The sequence below is a fragment of the Abramis brama genome, assembly GCF_963993115.1.
Source record: "Abramis brama genome assembly, chromosome: 10".
In the NCBI taxonomy this organism is placed as follows: Eukaryota; Metazoa; Chordata; class Actinopteri; order Cypriniformes; family Leuciscidae; genus Abramis; species Abramis brama.
The window spans coordinates 4065354-4080775 of record NC_139972.1 but is presented as its reverse complement, the minus strand read 5'-3'; the positions used below and the strand labels follow the sequence as shown (position 1 = coordinate 4080775).

Genomic DNA, 15422 nt, shown 5'->3' with positions numbered 1-15422 from the left:
AAGCAAATCCAAGCGGTTAATACCATACAGATTCACAGTAATAAAAGAAAAAATCAATTAATCTAACTTCATCAAATATGAGATTTAATTTATGTTGTAAATCAGACAATAGTGTCATTATTCAGCTCGAATAAGTGTAATGTTGATTCAGTTCAGTTCAATAACCGTGTTTGCAAAATTCGACAATTACGAAGCAAAGAGTGTTTAGCAATGCAGAAATATTACTGAGTCTCAAATCTATTCCCTTCATTTTATTTCATGAACCTTTCTGTTCATATCCAGGTGGTTTCAGGCTCTCGCTGTATGAAGGTCATTTATCACTGATGTTCATTGTCTGGTGACCCAGCTGTGAACTATTCGCACATTTCTGTAATGCCATATTTCTGAAAAGAGTCTTAGAGCTGAAACATTTCAGCAAACGCAAACTAATACTTGCTCTTTTTTCCCTCTGTTCCATCACATGCATGTCCTCCCTGTATATCCCCACCTCATCTCTTTCCCACTCTCCGGCCCTGTGTGAGGCCTAGATATGTCTACACATCTGTGAATCCCTGTGGCGTTTGAGTGACGGGAGAACAGCGTGTTTCTGCATTAGCCACAAAACTCAGCAAAATCTCCCACACCTCCTGCGTTCTGTTCTTCTGCGCAGGCAACGGCCCGTTCTCAACACAGCAATGCAATTTTCAGCTTCTTGCCTGATTTTAGCGCTGCAGGAACAACAGAAATATGGGTGTAAAATGCATGCATGCATCAAAATGCATTGAATTGGCAATGAAAATGCATGCATTGCAGAATTTTGTAATTGATTATCATTTATAACAAAACCATGCATGTAAAAAAAAAAAAAAAACTTCATTTTTGTTATATTTGTGCTTCAAGTTCCATAAATGAAACTGAGAAATGTTGTTTTGGCTAATGCATCTTGGTAATTTACATTAAACTATTAAGTAAACCCAAGTGAAGTGTAATGTTTTATAAAGCAACACTAGCTTTTATAAACTAGTTATATTTATTATAATCCTTTATACAACTAGTTTAGCACAAGTGTTTTAATACTTTTACACTTCAGCTCATCGTGTACATGACCTTAACTCTTCTATATGAGTTTTTATGTAATATTAAGCAGTAGCAGCGTCTCTGCAGCCGTCTTTGAAGTGGAGGGAAGCTTTCATTAAAAATCTTGCTCACGTCTCGCTCAGGCTTGAGGTTCAGAGAACAGAGAACCGTGGAGCACAAATGTGCTCATGTTAAAATGGCCAATCATAAGGACACTACACATGTGACCCCCTTTTCCAAAGACACATTGCTTTAAACTGGATTTCTACTGACAGACAGCACTAACTTAATATGAAAAATATTGCAGATTTAGTGTTCAATGTTAGTGTAGTTACTGTGTTTAGCATATGCAGGGTGGTAACATTTTTATTTTACAGTTTGGGTGACGGAGTTGATGTTTAAATTGATTGAAAATCCATTACAAATATCTAGGCTGAAAATCCATTACAAATATCTAGGCTGAATGCTATTTAATGGCAGACTCCCATTGTGACAACTTACCCCATATAACGGCTTCCTATGGAAGCTTGTTTCCGCCACAGAATAAAAAATAAAAAAGGTCATTGCGACTTCATCAAGTCAGAATTGCGAGAAACTCGCAACTGCGAGAAAAAGTCAGAATTGTGAGATCTGAAGTCAGAATTGCAAGATATAAACATGCAATTGCGAGAAAAAAAGTCTGAATTGCGTGATATAAACTCGTTATTGTGAAGAAAAGTCAGAATTGCATGATAAAAAAGTTAGAATTGTGAGATATAAACTTTCAATTATAAATTTGCAATTCTGATTTTATTTCTCACAATTATGAGTTTATATCTCACAATTTTGGCTTTTTCTCGCAATTGCGAATTACATATCACGCAATTCTGACACTTTCTCACAATTTTGAGTTTATATCTCACGATTCTGACTTTATAACACGCATTTACTACTTTATATCACTCAGTTCAGGCTTTTTTTTCTCACAATTGCAAGTCTACATCTCGCAATTCTGAGAAAAAAGTCAACAACAAAAAAAAGATGTAAACTCGCAATTGTGAGATAAAAAGTTGCAAATATCTTTTACTATGCATTTTTCTGTGGCGGAAACAAGCTTTCATGTTTTTTCATATGGGGGTATGTTGCCACAGATTTTCCACTGACATGACTTTAAGGTTTATGTCCATAAATATGGGCTTTAAAACCCAACCCTATCCAGAGAAGTGTGACAACTAGCCCCATCCCCCTTTTTACGTAATAGTTCATAGGCTAAACATTTTTTTAAATAATAAATAGTTATCATTTTGTTTGTATGACAAATAGTACATAAGCTATGGTCCAAATAAACTGTCACAATATATACTATATATTTTTTCTTCTGCTTACCCAGGCTTCATTTATTTGATCCAAAGTATACAGAAAAAAGTAATACTGTGAAACATTGCTACAGTTTAAAATAACTTTCTTCTAATTCAATATATTTTAAAATATAATTTATTCCTGTGATCAAAGCTGTGTTTTATAATGTTATTTGTGTAATAACTGACAAAAAATTAACACATTTGCCAAATTTGATTTGATTATTGTTTCATTTTCAGACATCATCAGATTAATTATGATTAATCTATTGACAGCCTTAGTTTTTAAAAGTAAGAAATAATTAAATCCGTAGTTTATATATAGGTACCGTAGTAAAACAATGGTCAGTTTTGCAGTTACTATGGTTTTCTACAAAAACTAGATAAATAATTGTTACTGTAGTAAAACCATGGTTAATTTTGTAGTTACTATGGTTTTACTACAAAAAACATTTAGTTACTATTGTTTTATTACACAAACCATGGTTAAACCTTGGATATTGCAGTAAAACCATTGGAATTTTGGAAACTTTGGAATTTGTTAGCCGTTCACATCAGATTGGCTCAGACTATTTCGAGTTTTAAATCATTGTTAAAAACTCATCTATTAACTCAGGCTTTTAATTCCTCTGGGCGTTGAGTCAAAATTCTCTGTTGTTGTTTTATGTTGTTTTTGTGTTGTCTATGTATTTATTTATATTTTATTATCTCTGGAAAGCACATTGGTGCAACTGCAGTTGCAATGAATTGTGCTATATAAACACAAGAAAGAAAGAAAGAAAGAAAGAAAGAAAGAAAGAAAGAAAGAAAGAAAACCATGATTCATTTTGTAGTTACTATGGTTTTACTAGCAGTGACACTTTACAATAAGGTTCATTAGTTAAAATTAATGTATTAACTAACAATGAGCAATAAATGTGTTACTGTATTAGTTCATCTTTGTTAATGTTAGTTAATAAACATACAGCTGTTCATTGTTTGTTCATGTTAGTTCACAGTGCATTAACTATGCAACCTTAATGCAATCAACTAATTCAATCAAATACAACCTTTGATTTTAATAATGTATTAGTAAATATTGACATTAATATTTACTAAGATTAATAAATGCTGTAGAAGTATTTTTCATTATTAGTTCATGTTACCCAAGGTAGTTAACTAATGTTGACTAATGAACCTTATTGTAAAGTGTTACCGTTAAACCATGGTTGGGGTGACAATGCAGAGTGATCGTGCGGTGAACAGTTTGTTTTGATAATGTTAATTAATCCTGGCCCTGACTCATTTCTAAACATTTTCTAAACTATGTGCAGGTAAAGCATGTGGAATCGGCAGGTGAAAATCCGCTATTGGCACGTGTGCAAATCCACCCCTCGTCCTCTCGCACACTACGCTACACTACACACACATACACACACAGAGCAGTGTTGTGTTCAGCTCTCCGTGAGTGGACTGTTACCGAGGAGAGGGAGGGACACGCAGATGCTCTTCATGAGGAGTAGAGCAATACATCAGCGAGTCCAACGCGGTGCCAAATGTTTTTAATTCGGTTTCTGCGTCCGTTTCCCGCAGGATTCCGTTTGGAAGAAGAAAAAAAATGCGCATATGAAATAAACGTGGGTGGGATCCCTTCTGCTTTGGACACTGGATCTATGATAACGAAACTGCGAGCTGCATTTGGAGAAATGTTGGAAAATGTATCTCTATGCTGAGCAAACTGGATGGGCTTTTCTGAGGGAAATAGCGCCGGTGTGAATAGACGCTTTGTCCTTTGCGTCTTTTTTCATGCCCTCGTTCTCTATCCGAGTGGATTGTATCCGCATTTCCCCTCAAATGGTGTTATTTTCGTGTTCATGCACTAAATACGTCGATATCGGACTGTTTTTTCCTCAGTCACTGTGTTTCGTCTGAGGCGATCCGACGTGAGGTGAAAAGTCTGACTGGACCTCCGTCAGAAGTAAACCATCAACATTTCTGGATTGTTCGAGGATTCCTCATTCTAACTGTGTTTTTGGAAGCTAACAATTCCAGTTTTGGATTAAATCGCCTTTATTAATCGTGCTGAACCGAAAGTCTGTTGTGGGATTTCAAATCAAAGATCGTTTGAATTGAGGGAGCCGTTTGAAGTGAAGAACCGTTAAGAATTGCCGTTAAGATTTCGCGCCACATTCTGCATTCGAATGAGATTTCCTGGTCTTTATCAATACATTAATCGTTTTATATATATTATAGAATAGATTAATCCCATTGAGAATATTGTTACGAGACTCTGGACCCCAGAGGAGGAGATTTAGACATCATCTATCTGAAGATCTCGGACATTTCTGTGCTGCTCTGAACTTGGGAGGCGTTTGGATGCTCCAGGACGGAGGTAACGCACTTATTGTTTTCATTTTAAGGGATAAGAAAACGAACAACACACTCAGTGATCCAGTACTTTAATTATTTGCGTTCAGTTTGGGACTATATTTAGCATCACACTCCTTTTCCTCAAATGCCAGCTCATTATTTACGCTTATCAAACCTTAGAGGTCAAATATTTATTAAATAATGCGCTATTGTTTGTTTGTGATTTGGTACCTTACAAATTACTATGCAATATGAAAGGTATATTGAAAACAAATTCGTGTTTTAGTGTCTTTGGTTCGATACTCAATGCGGACTTTGCGCATTTCAAACCCATTAACGGCAGAGCGACATTTTTAATTTAAAGCGAGGTGATGATTAACATAACTAATGGGATTTTGACATTATACTGTTGTTGTCAGTCAGAAAATGTTGATTGATCTTCCTCTTGAAGGACCTTTGCCGTCTTGCGTTGTGTTTTCAGCTTCTGCTAGACCTTAACAATTCCTCTGGACATTAACAGTCATTAAACTTTCCGTTTACATCCACAGGCCCGTTTATTTCTCATTTAAAGGCCAGTGTTGGGCTGTGGGACGCAGGGATGTTGCTATATTCTGTAGGGAGGTTTGCAGAGGCCAAGTTGCTTTTTTGAACGGTTCTTTTAGCAGGACAGTTTTGAATTGCTGTGTTTATCGGACTTTGGACACAGTGAAACCACAGTAAGACGATGTTTGAGGTCAGATACACGCACAGGTCCGGTTCCGCAGTCCAGATCGAGTCCCGGAGCCGGAGCCGCTGTCGGGGTGTGTCTGCGGCTGAGAGAGAGTGGAGCAGCGGCCGCTGGGGGCCACTGGCACATAACTCACTTACTCACACACACTTGCTCACACACACACACACTCTTCTCTCTCTCTCTCTCTCTCTCTCTCTCTCTCTCTCTCTCTCTCTCTCTCTCTCTCTCACACACACACACACACACATAGTCACACACACTCTCTCTCTCTCACACACACACGCGCGCGCACATACACACACACACACACACACTCTCTCACTAACTCACACACACACACACACACACGCACACACACACACACACACACACACACACACACACACACACACACAGTGAGAAAGCCAATACAACATACTAGAACTAAATGGAATTGAACTGGACACATAAAATGTATGAATGTCATTGCATTATATCAGGGGTTCCTAAACTTTCTTTTCTTTTTTTTGTCATAAGCCGAACCCCTTAGACATAAACTATACATTTAACATGAAACCTTGAGATTGTAAATTAATATTTCAGTTGTTTAATTTTAACATTTACAACTAATTCATTTTTACAATCAATAGGTTGATCTGTTATCAACAATATTTAATGGACCTGAGCCGAAATTAAATAACAATCAACAGTTGTGAACTAACATTAAGAAAGATTTAATTTTGGTTATTGGTCATATGACATGTGAAGTAAATAGACTAAATATTGTTTTGTTCACACTTTGTAGCTGGAGTTTAATGTGGACTTAAACCTCTGTTTAGTTGTGATCTGAGTCTCAGTCCACATTACATTCACACTGGTGCTTTACGATCCCAATGACATTGAATAATAATGATAATAATAAAGTATATTAGTGAAGAAAAAATATTAATTTATATAATAAGAATTAATAAGAATTAATAAAGTTACAAGACTAAAATTTATGTCTTAATTCACTTTCAAATGTTCAAATGTTAAAATGTTAATCTTCGCATTTTAACTATACAGTTATTAAGTTTAATCGCAGCCTTTCATCAACGGTGAACTATTGAAATACATCCAGTAGATTGACTCTTAACTTCTGTAGTTTGGTTTTCAAATCAGAATTCATATAGAGCCCAACAGGTACCAGGAGGAATTGATTTTTGAACCAACCATGAGCTCTGAGTTTGTGATGATGTATGTTTCTGTAGAAGCCACAAGTCTGAGTGATTTAATAAAAGAAAAAAAGTGTTTGATAGCCAAATTCTCAATGAAAAACTACAGTAATCTACCAATAATCTTGAAGAGATATAGACCAATCAGGCAAAAAGGGTGACACTTTACAATAATGCCCCATTAGTGAACATTAGTTAATGCATTAAATAACTAGCAATAATTAATAACTAGTATTAACTAGCAATGAGCAATACTTTTTGTTCCAGTATTTGTAAATCTTTCTTAATGTTAGTTCACAACTGTTCATTGTTAGTTCATTTCGGCTCAGGTCCATTAAATATTGTTGATAACAGATCAACCTATTGATTGTAAAAATGTATTAGTTGTAAATGTTGAAATTAACATGCAACTAAGCTTTAGAAATATTTAATTGATGTTTACTAATACAAATATAACCTTAAATATTTATACATTTTTATATTTTACGGTCATTTTTATTTAATTAGCCTATATTGTTCGCAGTGCATAATGGGATAGTAGTTCAATAACTCATAAAAGTCTAACTTTTGTCTTTCTTTTCCCCAATTTTCATATAATTTTGCTTCAAATCAAATGTTGTAATGTTGTGATTCATCTCACAGGCTGTTTGTTCAAGGCTTAGATCTCATTATTTAAGATTTTTTAAATCCCTGTGGAGATAATGAATGGGAAGAAAGAATACTTCAGGAATCAAGGCCACTGAAAAAGTCAGAGGTCATCAATAAACCAATTAAAATATCATATTCTCTAAATAAATAGGGTTTTGTCCACAAGCAAATAGCTTTGAACTTTTTAAAATATCCATCCATCCAATCTACCCAACTATCCATCCATCTATCCATCCATCCATCTGTCCATCCATCCATCCATCCATCCATCCATCCATCCATCCATCCATCCAATCTACCCAACTATCTATCTATCTATCCATCCATCCATCCATCCATCCATCCATCTGTCCATCCATCCATCCATCCATCCATCCATCCATCCATCCATCCATCCATCCAATCTACCCAACTATCTATCTATCTATCCATCCATCCATCCAATCTACCCATCTACCCATCTATCTATCTATCTATCCATCCATCCATCCATCCATCCATCCATCCATCCATCCATCCATCCACCCAACTATCTATCTATCTATCTATCCATCCATCCATCCATCCATCCATCCAATTTACCCAACTATCTATCCATCCGTCCGTCCGTCCGTCCATCCGTCCATCCATCCATCCGTCCATCCGTCCATCCATCCATCAGGTAGGTTAGGGTCATCTGTTAGGGTTAGTGTGAAGATTAACCTGTAGTAATTGACTATATAAAAGCAATGGAAGTTTACAGTATGTCTGCCTTTAGATTTCTGTGTTGAATGTGTGTGTTAGACTGATGAGACCTGTGTGTCTGCTGCCCACTGACCGTCTCTTTCAACCCACCTGTTTATCTTTACAAATAACATTATCCCTCACACACACACGCGTTAAACCCGGCAGCAGCACACGTCCTCTCTCTGATGACTCTTTCCTGTAACCCAGCGTGAGAAATGATGTGTGAGGGCTCTATTATTGTAATACCATAATTACCATGTAAACAGAAGCCTGATGAAATGTGCCATTTGTTCAGCCGCCACCGAATTTCAAAGAGTAACGATCACATGACGTAGGGCTTGATTGTGATTGGTTGCCTGTTCAGAAGCGAAACAGATGAATTCACCGATTCTACAGCTGCGACACGAGACTCCAGAAGATCCAACTAATCCATGTTCTGCACATCTTGATCTCTCAAATGCAACACACACACACACACACACACACACACACACACTGACATTGTGATTAGTGACAGCTGGATTACGGCCTGAATGTTTAATTCATGCGGATAGAAACAGCTCTTGGCGATCTGAGCGATGCTTTGGTCCCCGTCCTGTGTCTGGATCCTCACAGGACGGGTGATGCACTGTAGGTAGTAAATGGTTTATGCTGATGATATGGATTATCCCATTCACCGGCGCACATATTAGATTTAGTCTAATGATAAGTAGAATGCTCTGGGCTGGTTATGGAAAAGATAATAATTCTGTTCTGGTCGCGGTTACGCAAACAGCCGCTGGGCTTAATAACGCTGATCATGTTTCACTCAGACACGGCATGTTTTTGCCATGTCTCCTGGTCTACCGCCTTATGTAAGTGTGAAATAACTGAGCGTTTGTGTATCATAGAGACTGTCAGCAGCACTAATGGAGTTGCTGGTTAGCTTGTGTCAGTGCAGGCTTGTATTTCTCTCAGGTTTGGTCTAATTAAGCAGGGTTTTTCTTATCTGGTGTCAGACGGATGTTAGATCACATCTTAATGAGCACCTGAATCATTACAGCCCATGAACTGATGATTTGAAGTGAAAATTCACACTAATATAGAAACTATTCTCTCATATTTAGTGGGCCTTTATCACACTTGTGCGTGCGAAAAGCGGAAGCGTCAAATAGTAGCGTAAATTAACTGTAGCTTGTATCAATGACAGGAACCGTAGCACGGGATTGTTGTGATTTATTGATGTACAGTTCATCACAGATAGTTTACAGTCATTAGATATGATAAAACAATGGTGTCATGTTATTCTGGCGCATATTTCCTGATTTAAAGGGTTATATTTTAAAGAGTATATATGCATTACGTCAGGGTCTGACCACCTGATGTGCAAGAATAGAAAGCAAACAATAACATTAAAGACAATTAGAATTAGACAAGGTTACACATCCAATAGAGGGTTTGCATTGACGTCATTTCCCTGACCGAGTGTCAGAAGAGCTGGTGTGTGACTGGATTTAATAGAGGAAACTGCGAAAACGCCAGTAAAACAAACGATTATCAGTTTAAACTAAAGGTTGGACTCGATATAGTGTTCCTTACCAAAGATCCAGTGATCATGGATATTGACATGCAGCAGGAATCATGTTTCCTGACATTTACTGTATATGGGCCTGATTTCAACGCTGGGGAAATACATAAAGCAAATTTGCCTGTTAATATGCTTTATATAAATACAATATAGGTCTAAATCCATATGATCAGTTATATCAATGTTATATTTATCATCATATCATCCAGCCCTAAAACTTGTATAGTTTTTTGTCAGTGTTTATTTAAAAACATCCAATTATGCAGAATATACGATGGTAAATCTTAATTTATGAGTTGTCACTACAATATATAACAATACAATATATAGGGTGTGATTTTACCCCTAAATCGTGTTAAATCGTAGATTAGAGATTAAACATAATAAATCATCCGGCATTAACTTGAGCAGAATGCAGATTTTCATTTATCTCAAGAATATCACAACTATCGCCTCTATTTCCATGCTGAATGTAAGAGTTTGTTGAAATCACTAACCCTCAATATGAGCAATAGTAATAGTTGACTCACACACACTAATTCCACCAGTCATTTAGTGATTTACAAATAGTCTCTTCTTGAAGATTCAATCAAAACACCTTAAAATTCTGACATTTGTTTGGCATGATATTTGGTATGTTGGACACAGTGAAGCACATGAGTTATTTTTCCAGGTCTGGTTTGAAGTAGAGGTCATAATTCAGCGATTATAGTCTTTTATATTCGTGTCTCTGTCTAAAGGGGAGTCGTCTATCTGTGTTGGTTATTGGCTGATGATGTATCAGAGAACACTATAAGCTTCTTTGTGCAAGGGTGAAAATCGCTTTTAGCGGCGGATAAGAGTGAGATAATATCAGATAAATCCCGCGGCCTGCGTTAGCATGCAGCATTAGCCGTGTAATAGCATATGGAGAGCAGTTTGACAGAGAGGGATCAGATGGCCGCCAGCCGTTTACCACACTTCCGTCTTAATCGTGGCGGGTGAACAGTTGTTTTGCAGAGACAGATAGCCGAGGCCTTTTCCATATTCTGAGCGCATCCTTTTAAAATTCCCCCATGGCTTGAACAGAAGTCTGCAGTGGGTTGATAACCCGCGTGCTGTCAGTCCCTGTCGCGGACGCCGAGGGAAGCTACATGTTCTGCTTCAGAGGTTCCTCTCTTCAGGAATAATTTAAAACTTCTGTGGGACACACTTCTGAGTTTTTCCTGAGGCGCTGGCAGAGCGCACATCTCATTAAGATGGAAAAAAGCCACAGAAATTGATGAGCTGTTTGCAGATGAACCCTTTGAAAAGCGGTGTTGAACGGGGCAGGAGCTTCACCTCTTGATGCGACGGATCGGTCACGCGCCACGGACTTCTGACAGATCTCCTGTGATTGGCTTAGAGGTGGTGGTGGGCGGGATCTCATGTCAGAAGGAACTGGAACAGTATCTACAGTCAAACCAAAATTTATTCAGACACCTTGCCATCCTCACTTACATTAATGAACTATAGTGTCCTGCACCCTCTAGTAAAAAAATATCAAAAGTTTGGCTATATATAGTGTCTGAATAATTTTTGGGTTTGACTGTAAATTTAACGCAATAATGGTTTATATTTTAATAATCATCTATTAATGACTGCTTGTGGATAACTAACTACTTTATCTCATGCAATGCAAAACTGCAAATTGTTTATAATAATATCTTATTTTTAGCTTTACTTAGGGATGCACCGATATGAAAAAAACGATAACCGATAATTTTTTTATATTTGAAGGCCGATAACCGATATTAGGCCGATAAATCTAAATCCAAGTTTTTAGGAAAAAGAGCGCAAATATTGATGATACTAGACCAGTATTAGATGTGTTTGCTGTAAATTTAATGCAATAATGGTTTCTATTTTAATTAGTGCTGTGCAATGATTAATCGCATCCAAAATAAAAGTTTGTGTTTACATAATACATGTGTGTGTACTGTGTATAATTATTTAGTATATATAAATACACACACACATGCATGTATATATTTAAGAAATATTTGTATATATATTTATACATAATTTATATTTTATATTATATATATATATATATATATATAGATACACACACACACACACACATCACACACATATATTATGTAAAAACAAACTTTTAATTTACTTTGATTAATCGTTGCCCAGCACTAATTTTAATAATCATCTCTTAATGACTGTTTGTGGATAACTAAGTTCTCATGCAATGCAATATTGCAAATACTTTATAATTATATTTTATTTTTAGCATTACTCCATGTTGTTTAATGTAAAGCAGTCCAAATGCACACCGTGTTATAAACGGTATGGCGTAATCACCTCCGGTTGACATGCACACTGTTGAACCGTATATAAGCTGTCATATCACCCTGCACTACAGGATCTTCAGGCCAATAAGGAGAAACTGAGATGTGGAGAAAGTGAGGAGTCACGTGACTGTTGTGCTGTCAGGGTTTGGCGGTTTACAGAGAGGACCAATCTGTCCATGAGCCTCTTCAATCCGCAGGGTGTGTCATGCCTGTCAAAGATGCCATTCATGTGGAAATCAGCGTGAAGGGATGAAAAACAGCTCGCGTTCGCCTTGACACACGTCTATTTCCCGCAGCAAAGCCTGAAAGCCCAAGGGGGCGACAGAGAGAGAACCGTTCCCCATGACCGTGAGCTGGTGTTTCCATCCTGGTGGGTTCAATTACACTGTTAGGATGGTAAAATGTGAACTCAAAACCACGGTGAGCAAGGTATGTTTGCAAAACAGGTTATTTAGTTACTAGGTCTGTCAAAGGGAAAGCATCAACATGCAATTCATTAAATATGTTCATTTTATACATCCGTCGTCAGAACATTAGAAGGTTGGAGTTTGAAACTGAACATTTGAAACTGATTGTGTTTACGTGCACGTTCTTAACCTGTCTATGCCAAATAAGCAGACAATGCACGTGATCATGTAAACGCGATAACATGTTTTCCTTTATCGGAGTAAAGTCATAAACGGCTTAAGGCGAGACACGGCATGCAAAAACATCTCAGCCTGTGTACACCAAACTTTCCAGTTATACACTTAGCAGTATTCTGAAGATATTCTCAGAGGGATTTGTTAATAAATCATTCCTGGCCAGATTTATGTGACATTTTAATCAAAAAAATATGGCGAAAATCGATTTGTTAAGGCTATGGACAGTATATTTTGATTTCCTAGGTAATGAAAGCATATATCCTGAAATCCCTCTGAAATGTTTTTTCCATCTTGTGTGTAAACAAAATGAAAAACTAATTTTGCACCTGGCTTTATCATATGTTCAGATCTATCTACCGAAAATATATGCAAAATCGTGCATATTTAATGAGATAATGCCTAATTTGCATAATTAAACATACAAATTTCTAAAACTTGTAATACTTTTTTTTTATACTTGTGTAAGTAATCAACTGAGGAAAAGTTAAAAGTTAAAAGTTAAAATTTTACCCTATTCACCTGTAGTGTCTCGCCTTAAGCATAAAGCGGTCGACACGGCTACGTTTTTGCCCCTTACGCCGATTTCTCCCGGCATGTAAACGCATTAACCTGCTCTCTGCCGGCTTACTGAAGTGTGTATGTGATATGTGACAGGAACATGTTCTTACTGTGGACTTAAGTGCATTCAGAGCGAGCGTTTTGCAGTAAGGAACGAGGAAATATATCGCAAAATCTCACTCTTTGTTGACCCCAAAAATGCTAAAAGTGCTCTCATCTCGCTCAGCAGAGGTAGAAGTGGTTCAGTCAACACTGCATCTGTACCTGTGAGAGAGGAGAGTATATGAGCCGTAAGATTCCCGCTGACATGTTGCAACACTCCTTCTTTGGTTTTTAATGCTTTATTTAACATCACAAACAACAAAACAAATTAAATACTCGGAGTCAGATACGCAAATTGTTACGTTTTGACGTCACTATCGACGGTTATTGGTTTGCATGTAAACCCGGACAACATGTGATTTCAGTAAGAACATTTTCCGTGAGTTATCAGTGTACTGGTGTGCATGTAAACGTGTTCAGTGATTGGAACTAATCAACACACACACACACACACACACACACACACACACACACACACACACACACACACACACACACACACACACACACTCTCACACACATTCTCACTCACACACACAAAGGTCCCTAGCCAAGCTGCCGTTTAACAGTAAATGATGGAGACAGACCCTCTTAATGGATCATTTATTTATAAATCAAACCTAGATAGATAGATAGATAGATGGATACAGTAGTTGTTTTGTGAGTGAGAGCACTGTTGGATTAATTTCCGCTGTCTGTTGTTTAGTTTTCTCTTTCACTTTGGCTTCTCAGTCGCTTTCAGAGGTTGAAACATAAGATGTAGGATGAATCTGACGGTTTGATGTGTATATATACTCGATCTGTCATTGTACACCCACTGACGGTTAGAAGAAAGCATACTCAATATATTTGTTTAGGGAAGTATCTCACATACCAATAGTAGCTGAACCCTGTTTTCTTTACATGAAATTTCTTACTTAAAATATAAATCGTTGTAGGCTTACTGTAGTAAATTTGTGTATTGGCTTAATAATGGAATTTTGTTCTTTTTTACCCAGAAAATCCTCCGTAGCGCATGTTTAAAAAGCAGCTAAATGTGATGAACACAATAAAAATGTATATTGGCATCCCTTCTTATATCAGACTGATTTTGAGAGAATTTCACTACCTCATTTTGGTGTAAATGGGGTAAGAGAGAGAGAGAGAGAGAGCGACGGGAACCGAGGAAGGATTGTGTAGCACCATTAGATGATAGAGGACAAACCCCTCCTGAAGTAATGAACCAGGATTATTATATTATTATATATCTGACACGGCCCGAATAACATCATAAAGTCACAGCGAGAGTTGAACCTGCCTGCTAATGAGACTGAAGGAAAACATTAAGACAGACAGAAGTAATGGAAATATTATAAGGAAACATGGAATTAGTTTCCATTGTTATGCTGATGACACTCAAATCTATATTTCATCACGGCCGGATGAAAACGCTAAATTATCCAAATTGACAGAGTGTGTTAAAGATATAAAAGATTGGATGACGCGTAATTTTCTTTTATTAAATCCAGACAAGACAGAGGTACTAATCATCGGTTCTAAAAACCGCCCACAAAACCTCTCACACTACAACTTTGACATCGTAGGATGTCCTGTTACTTTATCCTCTACAGTAAAAGACCTGGGTGTTATACTCGATTGTAACCTGTCTTTTGAAAATCATATTTCATATGTTACAAAAACAGCCTTTTTCCACCTTAGAAACATTGCTAAGCTACGTAATATGCTATCAGTTTCTGATGCAGAAAAGTTAGTTCATGCATTCATGACCTCGAGACTAGATTACTGTAATGCTTTATTAGCTGGTTGTCCTGCATCCTCAATAAACAAGCTACAGTTAGTCCAAAATGCAGCTGCTAGAGTTCTTACTAGATCAAGAAAATATGATCATATAACACCGATTTTATCATCACTACATTGGCTACCTATAAAGTTCCGTATTAATTATAAGGTATTGCTACTGACTTATAAAGCCCTAAACGGCTTAGCTCCAGTCTATTTAACGGATCTTCTATCGCCCTATAATCCATCGCGCTCTTTAAGATCAATAAATTCGAGGCTTTTGGTCATACCTAGGATATCCAGATCCACCAAAGGAGGGAGAGCATTTTCACATTTGGCTCCAAAACTCTGGAATAGCCTTCCTGATACTGTTCGTTGCTCAGACTCGTTCTCCCAGTTTAAAACTAGA

General features: G+C 37.1%; 1 protein-coding gene across 1 annotated transcript in view; it reads left to right on the top strand.

The window, feature by feature from the left end:
- The first annotated feature begins 3780 nt into the window (after positions 1-3780).
- The window catches only part of lrfn1 (leucine rich repeat and fibronectin type III domain containing 1), a 162272-nt gene continuing 150630 nt past the window's right edge, over positions 3781-15422 (top strand). The window contains exon 1 of the mRNA XM_084127503.1: positions 3781-4764. The gene's annotated coding sequence lies outside the window, so the exon portion shown is untranslated. The remainder of the gene's footprint in view (positions 4765-15422) is intronic.